This window comes from Lycorma delicatula, chromosome 1, assembly GCF_047948215.1.
Source record: "Lycorma delicatula isolate Av1 chromosome 1, ASM4794821v1, whole genome shotgun sequence".
In the NCBI taxonomy this organism is placed as follows: domain Eukaryota; kingdom Metazoa; phylum Arthropoda; class Insecta; order Hemiptera; family Fulgoridae; genus Lycorma; species Lycorma delicatula.
Genome location: NC_134455.1, coordinates 275,608,061 through 275,625,162, shown reverse-complemented (window position 1 = coordinate 275,625,162; position 17,102 = coordinate 275,608,061). Strand labels below are relative to the sequence as shown.

General features: G+C 30.2%; 1 protein-coding gene across 1 annotated transcript in view; it reads right to left on the bottom strand.

The window, feature by feature from the left end:
- The window catches only part of LOC142332111 (anoctamin-7-like), a 223,300-nt gene that overhangs the window by 183,172 nt on the left and 23,026 nt on the right, over positions 1–17,102 (bottom strand). Inside the window, exons 2-3 of the mRNA XM_075378345.1 lie at positions 15,736–15,854; positions 4,435–4,698 (exon numbers count right to left, since the gene is read on the bottom strand). The gene's annotated coding sequence lies outside the window, so the exon portion shown is untranslated. The remainder of the gene's footprint in view (positions 1–4,434; positions 4,699–15,735; positions 15,855–17,102) is intronic.

Genomic DNA, 17,102 nt, shown 5'->3' with positions numbered 1-17,102 from the left:
CATTTTTCTATCCCTCATTATTTCGGGAGTAAACTAATTGGGCTACTTAGGTCGGCCTGCAGCGTTTATTTTTCTCGGGACATACTTCTCTAAAGACTCATTAAACCAGAATAAAAATTTTCTAACAGTATTATTAACGCCATTACAAGTATAAAAAATATAACAATCACTATCTCTTACACACATAAAAAAATTTTTTTTTGACAATTTAAAACAATATTCAGATAAATCATTTCTATTTGAAGTGTCCAGAGGATATAGTAAAAAGATAATTCATCTGTTAATGAGAATTCAAATAAGAAGGGTGATTAGCATTTTCATTAATTAAAATATGCATCTCACGTAATACTTCAATACCCACTTAACTTATAAATTTAATCATGGGTAGTTAGGTAGTAATTTTGAATTGAATTATAAATATGATTCAGCATCATAAAAATTGCTGAAGTAGCTGAAATTTGGACTCCTTCATCGCCAGCCACATCAATGTGATGTGATCTTCTCGGAAAGTACAATATTAATCACCAAAAAACATATGAACTGTTGTTAATTCCTAGGTTTTAAAGATAATTATTTCAAAATAGGTTTTAAAGATAAAGATAACTAGGTTTTAAGATAATTATTTCATAATTACAAGATAATGAAAATGAATGAAGCATAACTGTCTTGGTGCATTACAACTCACATTTTGATGTTAATTATGCATATAAGGGAAAATACAAAGAAAACATTTTTATACACAAAGAGCTACACAAAAAAATGGGAACTTTTAAAATCCTTCTGTGCATCTTCGAAACAATCATTGGATATGCAAAACATTTTTATGGCGAAGGAAGTTGCTGATCGTTCCACTGCTCCATAATGACAGTGGCGAGATTGCCTTTGCGTAAAGTAGTGCTGCCAACTGTAAATGGCTGCCACTACGCCTTTCAAAAGTTCCTGTTTTTTGTTATTGAATATTGTAATTGTATATATATGTATCAAATCTTCCGTGTACATCTGTGACGCATCCTTTTGCCATCTTTCCATTAGGCGTTCAGATGTACCTCTGATAGAAAGATGGCGGTTAAGTTAAAAGCGGTAGCCGAATTCAGGAGAGCTGAATGTTGAAATGACCCAGTTTTTAACAGGTCATGGAAGTTTTAACTTCTACCTATCTATCAGGAGGAAGCACTCATCGGATGCACGCATTTACTGTGGGCAATGCAAAACGAAGTAGCACACGATTTATAAATGTGTCCGCTACTATTATTTACTTATTTACAGAAGACGCTGGAAAAATATCTGCCAATAACATTGTTCATAAAATGCTGAAAAAATAGCAGAATTGGTCGGCGAAGAAGAAAATGGTGACATCATAAGAAGGACAGAAGAGGACAGCTTGCAAGGCTAATCAGAAGTGTCCTTGCTTGCTGAAGTAGTTGTTAATGATGCCTGCAGGACTCCTAAGGGACCTACTACGACTTTACATCTGATCAGAGGGCTCGAAAAACAAACATGATGCTGATTTATGCCGATTTTGATGAGTTCCGCATTATTTTGTGAGAGTGGAAGGGGTTTTAACCGATGCAATCCCGGTACTACAACCTGTTCGGGCAGATTTTGTCTGTCAGAGATATCCTCTTCACCATCGAGAAAAGGAATATATTTTAAATGAATATATTTTAGTTTTTTCTTAAATGACTTCTAGAAGGCATTTAAAAACAATGAGCGAAATTAAAAGAAGGAAAACCAAAATATCGTTTACCCTCATGCAAACAAAAATATCATGTAGAAATAGCTCATTTTCCTCAGCATGTCCATTGTTCTTGAAGAAAATAGTGTTTGGGATATTGCTAATACAGTTATATTATTTTAGACACTGATTAAGTCTTTTGCAATCAATTACGACTGACAATTCCGTTTTGTACTACTTTACTTCACAGTTTACTTTATTAATTTTACCTCCTTATACAACTCAATTTGTTGAATTCAACAGAAAATGAATTTTGCGGCAAGATCTACCTTTTGCAAAACTACTAGTTATAAAATCAGACCTGTGAATAAATTAAAATCTTAAAGAAAGAAGATAACGTTAATAAAAAAAGTATTGTGCGACAGCAGATAGAAACCGTGCAGCTAACACTTAATAAGTTGTTTATTTATAAATAAAGTATTAGGTGGTTTTTTTTTAATATTCTACTACAAGGAATCTTATGAATTTGTCACGCGATTGCATGTTGATTGGTAGAAGAAAATCTGAAACCTTCCCAGTTATTTTATTTATCTGCACAAAAAACTACAATCTAAACCTTCGAGGTAAGCATTAAAAACGAATAAATTTACAAAAATTGTGTTTTGTTTAGTAAGTGACAAACACAAATATAAATGAAATATTAAATAAAATATTAACAAAAAATTACTTACTACAGCAATAAAATTGAATTTATTGTTCTTCTGAATATTTTTCAGAGCTCTTGAGAGTTTCTCTCTACAGTGAAGACCTGCTAGGAATGCAGTAAGCGACTAAGGAATAGTATGTGGACATTATAATAACAACTGATTATTACTTGTTCTAATTAATTAATTAATTTGTAGTACTCATTATATTTCTACTTATTAGTTTAATATAATTAATTAATGAAATTATTAATAATAGTCTAATTTTATCTGAATTGGTTAGTTAAATTTAATTATTTAATTTCTTAAAAAAATACTACGTATAAATATTAATGACATAGTCAAAACCACCAAAATTTAAACGTATTCGCTATATGAAACTTAATTTCAAGAAACATTCTAATATAACCTGATAATAAGAATTAATTTTTAATATTAGCAAATAAGTATCGTTTACTCATATTTCATCATGTAAATAATTCTAAATGATCTAGATTATTTAAAGTTATGCGTTTTCACAAGCATCTACAACCACATCCTAACATTCCAACAAAACGATTTCTCCATCATTTGATTTTTTTTAATGAGAATTTTTTTTGAGTAGGTTTTCAAAACCTAGTTTATAAAAATTTTAAAATAATAGAGACCGATATATATGTTTTGATAAATTTTTGTTCTTATAATCTGTTCTATTAATTTGAAACGGGAATCTCTTTTTTACCATACTATTTATAAATGCATCAACCTACACGTTTTACTTCTTTGTACGAAGTAAAGTATTGTGATCGCGAAAAATTTCGGTTTTCAGACTTCAACGGAAATAACCATTTTAATCATCCCTGGAATCCATTTTGACTAGTTCCAGCGTGACGTCTATACTTACCTATATATCTCGCATAATTTAAGAACGATAAAACCGTAAAATGTTGAAATTTTGGATTTATGACTGTTGTAACATCTAGTTGTGCACCTCCCCTTTTCATTGCATTCGACTTAACCAAAACTGTCCAAAAAAGCCGAAAATTCAAACAAATTTGGATTTTGGACTTTTTCTTAACTGCAATAATAAGCCCTCATTGAGAGCTTTTCAATAATATATATCATAAGCGGTACTTATTTTCATTGGTTCCATAGTTATAGCCAAAAAAAAATTTAATTAATTAAATTAAAATTATTTGGATCTTAAAAGGGGAAGGTACATCGGTTCGAATCCGATTTCATTTCCTTTTTTATCTTTTTTTTTTAATTTAAATATAATGATTTATTAATAATTATTAACCGCTCATTGTAAAAAAAATTACAATAAATAGAAATTCAATAATAACAATTAAAAAAAAAAATTAGAAGTTATTAGTTAAATAAAATTTCATGTTCTTTTCATTTAAAAAAATATATATGGTTTAATAGGCGTACAAAAGGAAGTCATGTAGTGTCCACATCAGATTTTTTTTTATCAAATCCTCCTGTTCCGTAATTTGTTAATCCCTAACCGAATTCTGATCCTGGAGTTAAAATTTAAAATGTTAGCATTTACCTCAATTAATTTCTTTGCTTCTTTGGAAGTTATATTCACATTTCGTTCACCAATAGTGCAGGCCTTGCATAAATTTTTTATTCAGTATAAATTTTATCACCTTTTTGAAAACAGATGAAGATAATTTTTTATAAAAAAATTGTACATACTGTTTCATATACGTAATATCCTCCGCTTATTCTATAAATTGGAGATTCGGTACAATCAAAAACAAATACAAGAAAAAAAAATTAAACAAAATAAATATTATTTTGAAGTTTACTAAATTGATTACAAATAAAAAAGGGAAAGAAATTAAAATCTTCATACAAGTTTGTTCGTATAAAATTCAAAAACTACTACATAAAAAAGCTTATTGAAATAATTTTAAAAAAATAAATAAATGGTTCATAAACAGCTGTTTTAAGTAACAAGTTTGTTCACTTTTTACTACTGAATATTTTGAGTTTTTTTTCAGTATATTATTCTAGAGAATGTGAGTTGTTGGATTTATAAGGGTATTATTTTTTATATGTATTTACCTTTTATTATTTGGTAGACATTTTATTTCTCTCAGTGTTAAATCGATCTTTGTGTTAACCTAATACCTTCGATATGGGCTTCAACAATGGATCAGCCTTCGGCAGTGCCCATCGATGAGAATGAGTTAACATCCGGCAGTTCCAGTGTAGCGTCGTTTGGAAAGCGTGGATACTTGCAGGTTTCTAGCAGAGATCCAAGAGAATAGTCTCGATGCAAACTTTTGAGTGACGATAATATACTAGAGGAATCTGATGACAGCGAAACTGAAACATACAACAAAGATCCGCATGTAACACCTGTAAAATGGCTGACTGTCGTGGGTTTGCGTGAACGTTATACATCCCAATCCCATGTATCAACTAATAATTTACTTTTATCGAATAGTTTTCAAGGAACGAAACCAAGGTGGAAACCGATCGGAAGGACGCACAAAAGCCACCACCTGCAGTCCTTTATGGCATCAATCATGTCACATAGCTATACGAATTGATCGAAACAGTGGTCGATAAATGCGTACTAAACAACTACGCGTTTTTTCAAAGAATGTGACAGGCTATAAAAAGATAATTGATTTTGTGAGGGAACAAAACTGAACGGCTACACCTTCAGAACGAAGGATGAAAGAGCCTTTCGTAATATAGTGAGGAACCTAAATTTCTATGACTCGCTTGACCTTAGCAGAGAAGAACATGAGAGTCACGGTCGTGCAGTTCATAACATAGTCAACGCGAGGCACCGAATTACAGAAAATCCATAATCAACTTTCTTTGTTAATTTTGAGCCAACAACAAAGAGGTGTTTGGCTTAAAATATGTCGCCAATTGCGCGGTAGTCACTGAGGCGCCCAGACAAGTCTTCAGGGCGTTTTTTATTTTTAACCTTCGGAACCACCGTTAGGTATAGAGGATGAGATGAATTACAATTTTTGTAGCGTGTGAAAATGCCATACCTGACTGAGATTCGAACCCGGGACCTCCGAATAAAAGGCCGAGACGGTATTACTTGCGCCACGAAGGCCGGCTGGTCAATGGTATGTGCTGTCAACAGTACGGACATAAGAGAAAAACCTTTTCCTTACGAGAATCATTCCAAAAAAAAATTCATTCTTAGAAAAATATTAGCCCCTAATATTCCTATTTATTATAAAATATTTTTATATAAAAGTTTCAGTGGTTAATATAATTCAGAATTTTTAGGGGGACAGAAATAAAGCGAATTATTAAAGAAGTATTATTTGGCGTCAATATGAATCTCTTTTAATCGCAAATTTTAGCATTTTTATTTTCATGTGATATATCTCAAAATGTTTAGCACATTACTAAAGTTGTTGTTCACTTGAATATTTTTCTTATTTGTACAATATTTATTTCTTTTAACTTAACCATATTTGTGAATTCGTCTTGCTTTAGACTGTAACTATAAAAAGACGACCAAACATTTTATTCAGTAATTGGTTTTATTAATAACTGATATTTAGATTATTGATCCCTTAATTATTTTATAGATTACTTTAAAAATCATCTAATACTTGACGTTCCAAAGAGGGTAATTACTTAAATACTAAACCTAAATAACAAAAGACTTTCAACTTAATTAAGTTATGAACGTCACGAGTGACAATATTATCTTTGAAATTATATATCGTAATATGTTTATTAATCGATGCATAAGATATGTTCCTGCGTAATATATTACCTTATTTATTTTAACTTAATCTTAGTCTTCCGTTATATTTATGTCTCGATATATTTTATATTATATAAACCAATGAAATTTTAATATAAAAATATTTTATAATAAATAGGAATATTAGGACTAATGTATTTCGAAAGTATCTGAAAATAAAAGCGATAACTTTAAAGTTTAACAATACGAGTAGAACATAATTTTTTGCTACAAAATTCTTTTATGGTCTTATTAAAATCATTAATTCTTTGTAAAGTTAATGGGCGTTAGTGTGTTTTGCGTCAGGATCGTAGTACAATTGTAAAGTTGCAGTGCAATTTCTCTTAAATTACTTTTCTAAGCACTGAACTACAATATATAAAATGTAATTTCCCTCAGCTGATTAAGAAGAGGCAGATATTTTTAAATATTATTTTATTCGTGTGGCCAGATTTTAAAATCTATTACTGTTGTCAAATAAGAGACTATCAAGATGTTGTCAATTAAGATAACATCTTTCATTCCGGTGGGTGAATTTTAATAATTGTAAGATTTTCTTTAAATAAAATTTTATAATTCGTTACTGAAATAAATTTGACTGTAGCAGCTGTATCTATAGAGACCAATAAGTTAAATATAAACAATACATTTTATAGGTATATTTTTATAATATATATTTACAATGTGTATGTAATTTTATCGCCTATATTTTTCTCTTCTTGTTGATTTAGAGAATCTTCACCCATGCCATACCTATTTTGGGTATAATACCATCAATTTTTAACCTATTCTGAAATTTTTGCCATCATTTTGTTTCCACCATATTTCATTTAAATTATTTTTAAATGACACTATTAATGTTAAAACATATCATTTCGATGTAAAATTTAACAGAACAGTCGATGGCCAACACCACGGCTTGATATAATTATCGTTTTCCAAGATGTATTAATCATCAAAATCAAACTGATATAAAATTCTTATTTATTAATTTTCGATCCCTAGATTTTTGCTAACTATAAATAAATCAGATAAAAACAAAAACCAAACGGCTGATACGTCAACTTATCACCAACAATAAATTGTCTTCTTCTTGCTTGTAACTATGAAAAAGTAACAAAACCGTAGATCACATCATTCATACATCAATATAAATTCCTACTCGGTATAAAATTGTAATTGGTTTTGAATTGGTGAGTTATGAGCGTATTAAATGTTTATTTACTTCGTCGGAAACTCTAATATTACAACAGTCAGGATAATTCCGTATTATAGTTGGTCAAAGTTTGTTGTTATCAGAGCGGTTTCAATTAAAAATTCTTATGATTGATGAATAGGAGGACTTATGGTCAGTCGAAATTTTGTCTTAACGGTTTTCAAGTTCAGATTAGTGAAAGAAGTTAGGTACGTCGATTAGTTAAATTTTGGTTAGCTAATAAATATAATTTTAATAAGATTTCCATTACTCTTTACATGTAAACCGTATAAAACTTGGACAGTGGTGAATCATCTCTTTGGAATAAATAAAACCAAATGATTTGCTCCTATGTCGTCGCATTAAAACACAAAATATCATCCGACCTTGGATGCGACGTTCTTTAATCTGAATTTTAATCTACATCATGAAGAGGTGAGATTTACCTCTCCGCTAGGCATCAGAGCTCGGCGTCTTTTCTTGTCTTTCGAAATACAATTTACCTCCAGTTCTAACTATTACTCAATGTTATTACCCACCTTGGCGGGCTTCTCTGGTAAATTACTGCTTTAGTCTTTGTCGATACCGAAAAAAGTATACGAATCCGACTATCGTACAAAAAGAATTTTATAATATTTTAATTATTTTGGATCCTGATGCGGTAGTTTATACCAATGGATGTCTAAATACGATAACTTAGATGGATGTGCTTTTGTGATCGGCAATAGAACATACATCTTTGGCCTTCTCACCATTACCAGTGTTTTTCTCGCGGAGGTATAAGTATTAATAAGGCCCTAAATATAATTACCCTAACATATTGAAACATACTTGTCTATTCAGATTCCATGAGTCCCTTGTAAGCGATTAGTGACATCTATTTTAAACACCCTGTTGTCCGTGAAATACAGTGCAATATTTCTGAAATGACTCGCCGTAATACAAGTGTGAGCTTCTGCTGGATTCCCAGCCATATTGGAGTTTCAGACAACGAGCGCGCTGATAGTGCGGCAAAAGAGGCTTGCTTGCAGCCTCCTTTCACTCATCGCTTTGTTTCTGATGATCTTATTTTTTTCTGAAGAGATTCGTTCGTGATGAGTGGCAAAGTGAATGGAATACCATCTACAATAAAGTTTGACTATTTTACACTATATCACCGTAGGGCACTTCATCCCAGAGTTCCGATCGTAAGGAGGTTATTAATTACCGTATGCAAGTGGGTACACTAGACTCACTCATGGATATCCCACGATTCGGTCCGATGCGCCGGTTTGCGTTCGCTGTAACTGTCATATAATATACACCACATACTTGTGGATTGTGTCTGTTAAATAGCCGGACTCGGTTCCTGCCCTGGGAATTTGAGGCAGGCAATGTAAAAAAACAAAAAGAAAAGATCCGACCGGGAGGACTGACCTACCGTGCCGGACATACAGCCGGTGGGTGGGGAGGCCCCCTTTGAGTAAAAGAACACTTCCTCGGGCTGCGTATACTTAATTGGATAACCGGCCCGAGGGAGTAGGGGGAAAAAATAAATACTTGCGGCATTGCGTCGCAAATTTAAATTACGAATGTTAGAGGCTAATATCCATAATATTTTATGGAACAATACCGCAATGTTATCTAATGTCTTGTAGTTTCTAAAGGTCGTTTATCTATATTCACATATTTGATTGTTCCTGTAATATGTTTCACCCATGTATGCCGTTTATGCGCGTTTTAATATTGTCTTTATTTAGCACTTAGCATACCTCATAGACGTTTTAGATCTGTTTAATTTTTAAGGTAAATTTTAATTGTTAATTCTTATTCATTATTTTAATATTGCTTAAGGACGCTGATAACGCACCCAGGAAAAAAAAGAAATATAGGAGATATTCAATTTCAAAGAATCAGTATTTTAATGGTTATAGCTTGTGTTCTTAGAGTTGCTTATTATTATCTTCACCTCACTTTGTCAATCTCCGTGGCATTGTGAATAAATTAATTTTTTTTTCTGATGAAATTTTAAAAATACACTTTTAATTTTCAGTCTTTCTAATTTTACTACCTGTAAATGTTTTTTATTATTTATTAGAGAGTAACTCGAGTGGCAATTTTTAATAATACTTCGTTATAAATGGCGCAGCTTTATTTAGACTGGAACCTTAATTAGTAATTCTGAATCTTTGCTCGTGAAGCGAGAATTCAAAGTTGCTATGTTATATTCAAGATTTACCGGGTTAGGAATATGTTTTAAGGCAGACTAAACTATAAACGATTCCTAGGATACTGAGTCGGGGAGTTAATTGGCGTTACGTTAAAAATTAACGTGACAGGTCTTAATCAGTCAACCCACCGGGTTGGTCTAGTGGTGAACGCGTCTTCCCAAATCAGCTGATTTGGAAGTCGAGAGTTCCAGCGTTCAAGTCCTAGTAAAGCCAGTTATTTTTACACAGATTTGAATACTAGATCGTGGATACCAGTGTTCTCTGGTGGTTGGGTTTCAATTAACCACACATCTCAGGAATGGTCGAACTGAGAATGTACAAGACTACACTTCATTTACACTCATACATATCATCCTCATTAATCCTCTGAAGAATTATCTAAACGGTAGTTACCGGAGGCTAAACAGGAAAAAGAAAGAAAGAAAGAAAGAAAGGTCTTAGTCGATTCTGAGACACGAATGACTCTTTAACACCGTAATGTTACATTTGCAATGTGCAACATTATAAACATTAATCGCATTTGATTTTTCGCCTTAATAATCTAATGTGCTACATCTTTAAAATCGTTCTCTGTTTTTAGAAGTAATAATCCCCACTCGTCTTCATAAGAGAGATAACTGTCAGAAGAACGAGGAATACTAGTTTTAAAATTTACAATTTATTTTTGTCTTTTAATTTTATTCCGAGTTTTACGATAAATTAAAACTAATGTTATGTTAAGGCTAATGTTATGAACATAATAGCTGGACTCACAAGTAGAATTCATGACTGAAAAAATTATTTTCAATTGTATTTATAAGTAACACTGTTAATATAATACGTTTCATAAACTTCTGTTTTCGGAGTAACGCAATGGACTTAGAACTGCACTGTAATTACCTATAGTGCATTACCAGAAGTATATTTTATTACTTTTCAGTGCAAACTGTGAGGTTTCGTACTGTATGGAGTAAAATGTGGATCATAAACATTGTAATATGAATTTATAGATGTATAATTTTTTCATAGCTAGTACTCTTGATAGATACTTTTCTTTAATCTTCTTTACTTTAGTCTTATTTTTCATTTTTGTAACTTTTTATTTTGGAATAAGATTAATTGGAACAGATATTGAAGACCTGTTAAACTGTCGTAGTCTAAAGTTTATTAAAATAAGCTATTCTAAATATTAAATACGAGTACATTAATTATTTTCATGAGAAATTTAATGCCAATATTATTATTATTATTATTTAGCCTTTCTTTTATTAACTAATTGTTCTAGAAACATACTTGTTTTATTCTCCTTTATTTTAGTCTTATTTTAATCACAACACTGACGTGTGGCCAGAGGGCGTCCTTATTGTACCTTACTTTGGATATCTTCAAGTAAAAGTAATTGTTTAGTACAAAAATAAACCCACCGGAAGATGGCCAATTAATAAATATAAAAAAATATGGGTACGCATTAATACGAGGTAAGTTTTGTATACATAATCAAAACATCAAGGGACGTAGTGTGATGAAGTATTTTCACACATCCTATTACCTGATAGGCTTGACAAAGACTTGGCAGGGTTACTAACACAAAAACACAAATGGATTACATGAGCGAGACGAAGCATTCTCTTTTCTGTCATTAAAAAGCATTTTAAATTCATGAAAATACACGATTTAGGTACGACACAAGAAGCAGTGCGGTGAAAAGATCTCGTCAACGTAGAAAAAATGTACAAGTTATGATCTATTACTTTTCATTTTTAGTATTTCCGTGTGATACGTAATGATATTTTAATTTATTAGGTGAAAAATTAAATGGATTGAAATATTATTTTAATATTGCAAATATATCCCATAATAGTAGATTGGCCCCAAAACAACGTTATGGCGTATGATGGTTAAATTTACTTGATTTATTGAATCTCAACGTCACTAATTTTCAAAATGAAATTTTTTTGACAGACTCGGTGCTAGATTTGATGATTACTAATTGTGATTTTGGTTTGAAAGACAATGTAGAAGGATTACTTATAAAATCCATCTTTCATTTTGGTTAAATCTGATTAATGAACAATTCATAAATCCTGATAAACCATTTTCTCCGAAGTCTAAAATTTATATAAACATGGAGATAACTTAAGCTTTTCTGGAATTAAATGGGATGGATTGGAGTGACATTTTTTTGGGTGCTGAGTTGGTGTAGCTGTGTCAAATTTTCGTAATATTATTACGGAACCTATTAAGATTAGTAAAAAAATTGTAAATATGTCAGCAATATATTACAAATAAAAAAATAAGCAATATCTCCCAAATCACTTGTTTAACAGCTGATTTTCGAAGTCGAAGTTTGTCAGATTCAAATCCTAGTAAAAACTGCATTTATCCGGATTTGAATATCAGACAGTGGATACTCGTATTCGTTGGTGGATGGGGTTCAGTTAACCACACACCTCAGGAATGGCCAGCCTGAGTCTGTGCAAGACTACACTTCATTTATATGTCATACATAACATCCTCATCTCATTGGTCGAGGGGGGTTGCTTATTGTTTACTAGTTGAACAGACTTCAACGTACACTTATAAAAAATATATAATATATATTTTTTAAAAATGTCCGTCTGTTAGAAAATATTCATTAACAACATCAATTTCTAATCCTTCAACAACACAGTTTCCAAACTTGACGTAATCCCTAAAGCTCTAGAAAGATTATTTAATCATATACGAGATAAGAACGTATTTTGTCTCCTAGTCAACATAGATTATTAAAAGGTCCCTCAACTGAGATAAATTTCAGTGCATTTTTAACGGCTATGCACTGGAAAGATATCTACAAAACATCTCCAAGTGTCATCTATTGTATCAGTCGCCTATTACGATAGACAGGAGAAATACCAGCAGGATATTCACCATCCACTCCCCGGCGAGAATTTTCCAATACTTTTGGGTATCGTTGGTGCACCAACAAGCAAAAAATGAATCCCATATTTTAGAAGGGTTCTATAAGCGGTTTTGTTATAAGTAATTTACACAGGTAAATAACTCGCTGTTAGGGATGTTAAAAACGTAGATTCGGGCAACGAATTAGAAATTGAATGAATTTGTTATGTTTATAGTGCCTTATATAAATTTTCTTAGTTGTGTTACTAGAATTCCACTTCGTAGACTATGAATAATTAATAATAAGTAGGTACCGCTTATATTTCTTCGAATAAAACAAAAATACATTATTGATGTTTATAAATTATTTTAATTAAAAATTGTTCTGAAGAATAGTTACTGCAAGTTAACAAATTCCTGTATTTATTGATTTAGCCTCCACTTTAATGGAGCAATGGAAAACTATAGGGTAGTTTATGCGTTTAAAACCGCTTAAAACTGTCTTGGTTCCAACCCGTTAACAAGTTATACCCTTCGCATCCCCAATGACATCAGCGTCTCAGCGGGAATCTGTGGTTTAAAGATGCTTATAGCGTAATACGGTACGATAAATATCTCTACTTGATATACTTTTCTTTTTTCGAACTACGATCACATTATTTTTTTAATTTGTTGAGGTGATAAATAAACTTTTAATGCTAAAATAATTTGGCTGGTCAGAGAAAAATAATTTGTAATAACAAAACGATGATTTAAAAATTACAGTGCAAAAATGGATAAAAAAAATAATGTAAAAATATTTGTAGCTAATATTTAGTCTGATGAATTACATCAAAGCATTAGACAAAATAATATTTATCAGATTTCATATGAAGAGAAACAAAGAATTTTGTGATTGTACTACAAGATTTTCCAAACAATTTGAGTTGTTGATTTGAGAAAAATGACATCCATTCCGTCTTTACTATCCCTTTTATAGTTTTTCATAAATAATTATTAACGTATTCTTTAACAGTTTTTTTTTTTTTTACAACGTGGTCTGATTTAATTATTTAGGTGTTTATTTTTATTGCTACCAATATTAATGAATAAGTTACATTTGGAGTTTTACTTTGTATGAGTTTTGTTGGCCACGATAACCAATTTATATCTTCCATTTAAAAATGAAAGCTTTTCTGCCACCAACCGAAATAATTTTTATTTTAACAGCTAACAAAAGGAAAACTAAACCTAAATTTGGATTTTCTTTGATATTACTTAAACAGTTGAAGTTATATGATCCATTCAATTACAAGGATATTTTTTTTTAACTTATCCCGAATTTTGAATTAACTTTTCCTTAGACGGAAGGGAATTGGTGGAAACTTTGCTGATGGATGTCCTTTCTGACGCAATATAACTGCAGGGAATACAGTATGGAGATTATTGTCTGTAAAAAATTTCATACTTGACGGAAATATATAGATAGAATTTCAGGATAAAAGTATTTCTATATATCTATCCTACAAATGAACAATATTATGCTGTTGGTTTCTCAAAAAAGATTAATCAAAACCAGGTAACTAATATCACTGGCTGTTTTATTCCTGTGTTTTGTTCGTCTGTTCTACTAACTGTTATATGACGATAAATGTAAAAATGTTTATTTAATTTCGTTTTATCACTGACGTAATATGGTTTCTAATTTATTTTTATTTATTAAAAGCTTTTATTTAACTGGCTTTAGGAATAATCAAATCTTGCAACTGTTATATCTTTTGATCTATCGTATGAAAATCAATGAAATTTGGTACACGTATGTAACTTCGATATGTAAAAATAAATATTTTTACTTTTATTAAAAAATAAATAAATTAAAATTTTATAATTATTACATTTATTTATTTTTTATTTATTGGTTATTTATTAGATATTTATATAATTTATTTTTTACTTTTCAGTGCATTTTTATACTTGTTAATATATTATATTTTTTTGCTTAAAATTCTCAATTTGATTTAATTCTTATTTTTTACTTTTTAGAGGGTTTTTCTAATTTGTTTCCTTTTTTTATTAATGTTAATATTAATATTAGTTAAATAAAAGCTTTTTTAAAAAATAATTTTTTATATGTAATCAAATATATTTTTGTTGTTTTTTTTCTTTCAATAATTTGTAATAGTAAGAGATGATTCGAGACTATTTCAGATTCTTGGTTTCATTTTATTATTATTATTTTTCTGTTTATTGTAGATTATTTTCTCCACAATAAAAGGGCCGGAGGCTGGGGTGTTACAGCTGAATTATTTCCTTCATAACGTAGCCCTACTATGGAAAAAAACTTGTGTATTCACAAACGAACACAAATACAATTTATGGTGAGCCATTCCAATTAACAGGAAATGTCAAAATAAGCTCAGTTTGACGTTTTATATTTAAATATTTGAATTACGACTAAATAGCAAGTACCTCAGCAGTTCTTTCGCTTGAATAAATTGTGAAATATTTAATACAACTAATATTGTATTTTATTTAATGAAATTAAATACGTTACATACCCAAAAAAAATAAAAAAACCCACATCGCCCATCTTCGATACACCTAAAATCTGGATTAAAATATTTACCTTTAAAACCTTTTCTTGTTACTTGAATTGACCAGACTCGTTTTGTTCTTTCTCTAAAAAAAATTTAACAATATATCCAACATCATCTGAAGTTTACTGTTCGATAACGAAGAGCCTGCTTAACAATAAAATCGAATTTCATCAACTTAGTAGTTGTTACGTTCCACTTTTCCCATCGGGTCCTGCTACCTAGCGACGGCTAGGGCTCTCCGGCAAGCTATGGTCATACGATGTCTTACCGCAAGGAGTGGTCATTATGATGCAGCGACTTCTATTCATTCGGTGCCAGAATCTGACCCACAGCGGTCGTGTTGTACATTCAGTTCGGATGGACACGCATAATAATGTTCGGATGAACGCTTATTTTATTTGTATACTTATATGTTATTAAGTTCAATTATATGTGTTACGTTATATGTTAGATGTTCAGTTATATGTTATCGAAATATCAAGACGACAAGAAATTAAATAACAATTCAATAAGCAACAAGGCGTTGTTTCAATTCATCACGTATGCATCTACAGTTCATACTCGCTCTAAAACCTATCACAAAGGTTTTATAGTCCTCCAAGTCGCAAGTGATCTAACAGTAGTAGTAAAGCTTTCAAAATAATTATTCGTGGCCTTCATCAAGCCATTCAGAGAATAGATTTTTTCATTAAGATAAAAATGTTCTTCTTAACAGCATTGACTAATCAAATTAAGCAATATACTAATAGTACGTATTAATAAAAACATAGATCCGAATCTCGGATTTTATTTTACATGTAGAATTTTCTCATAGTGATGTGAAAAACACGACGTCATTATACAGTTAAACGGTTGACTCAGTTGCAAAAAACTTCGTTTAGGCTGCTTTGCTTGAATGTTAACTGGAATTATATCTGAAATAATATTTAACTTTATTAATATAAATATATTAAATATAAATTTAACATACTTTCCCTGTACCTTTAAAATATTTTGTTGTTAGGACTTGTAAAAGTCATGCAAAAAAAAAAATTAATACTTTCATTTGAAAAATATTTAAATTAAAAAGTTGAAAAAATAACGGTTTTATTTATTTATTTATGAGAAATAAACTGCTAATATGAATATTTAAATAGATGAACTGTAGTTAAGCATGCAATTCCGTAGTTAACGACGAGAATAAATTGCGATAACACTTTCTTTAAAAGTAAAAATTCATCAATAAATTGCTATTTGAACAATAAATATCCAGTTTATAAATTTTGTTAAAAGGGAGAAAAAATAAAAATAATATTTATTTAGAATAACCTTTTATTTAATATATTTTTTATATATTCATTAATTTAAAATTCTCTTACTCGTTTTTAATTTGTTAAAAATGTACAAAAGCACAGAAAAATCTATAGAAAATGTACAAAAGTAGTATTTTATTGTTAATTTTTCAAAATTTATTTGAACGAATTTATTTGAATTTACGATTCTCGTTGTTTAGAATTGATTTCTTCAAGCGGAATATCGCCCCGGTATTTTTCTTTAAAAAAAAATACGTTAATTCATTTTTAAATGCTGATTAATACGAATATAACGATATTCGTTATACTTCAAGAAAAAATTCAAGATCTTTTTTACTATACCTTTATTACGTTTCAAAAATGAGCAATGATATTATAATAAAGAAATGAATACTTCAAGTTTTCGTTACTAAACAATTTAGAAATATACAGACATACATCAGCGCAGCAATTACAAAAACATGATTATGAACATGAATGCAAATTTTTCTGCAAGAGTGAGTTTTAAAAATAATTTTTTGACAAATGTGAAAGAAAATAAAACAAAATCTTATAAAAATATACCTCGACGTGACAGCTAAATACATTTAAAACAGTAATTTAAATTTGTTAATTTAATTTTTTTTTATCAAGGTTTTATTTACAATCCGTTTTTACAAATACAAAAAAATGGGATAACAATAAAATTGACGTTTTACTCAATTTTAGCGAAACTACTCAAGAACACAATTCAACACGCAAGAGGAACATACGAAATACAGACATTAAATATAAATAAATGTGTTGAGACATACAAAGAAAGAAAAAGATATGTAAATTTGAAAGTAAGAAAAGCAAAAAAGTGCTAAGATGTCATACGTTATCCCATGG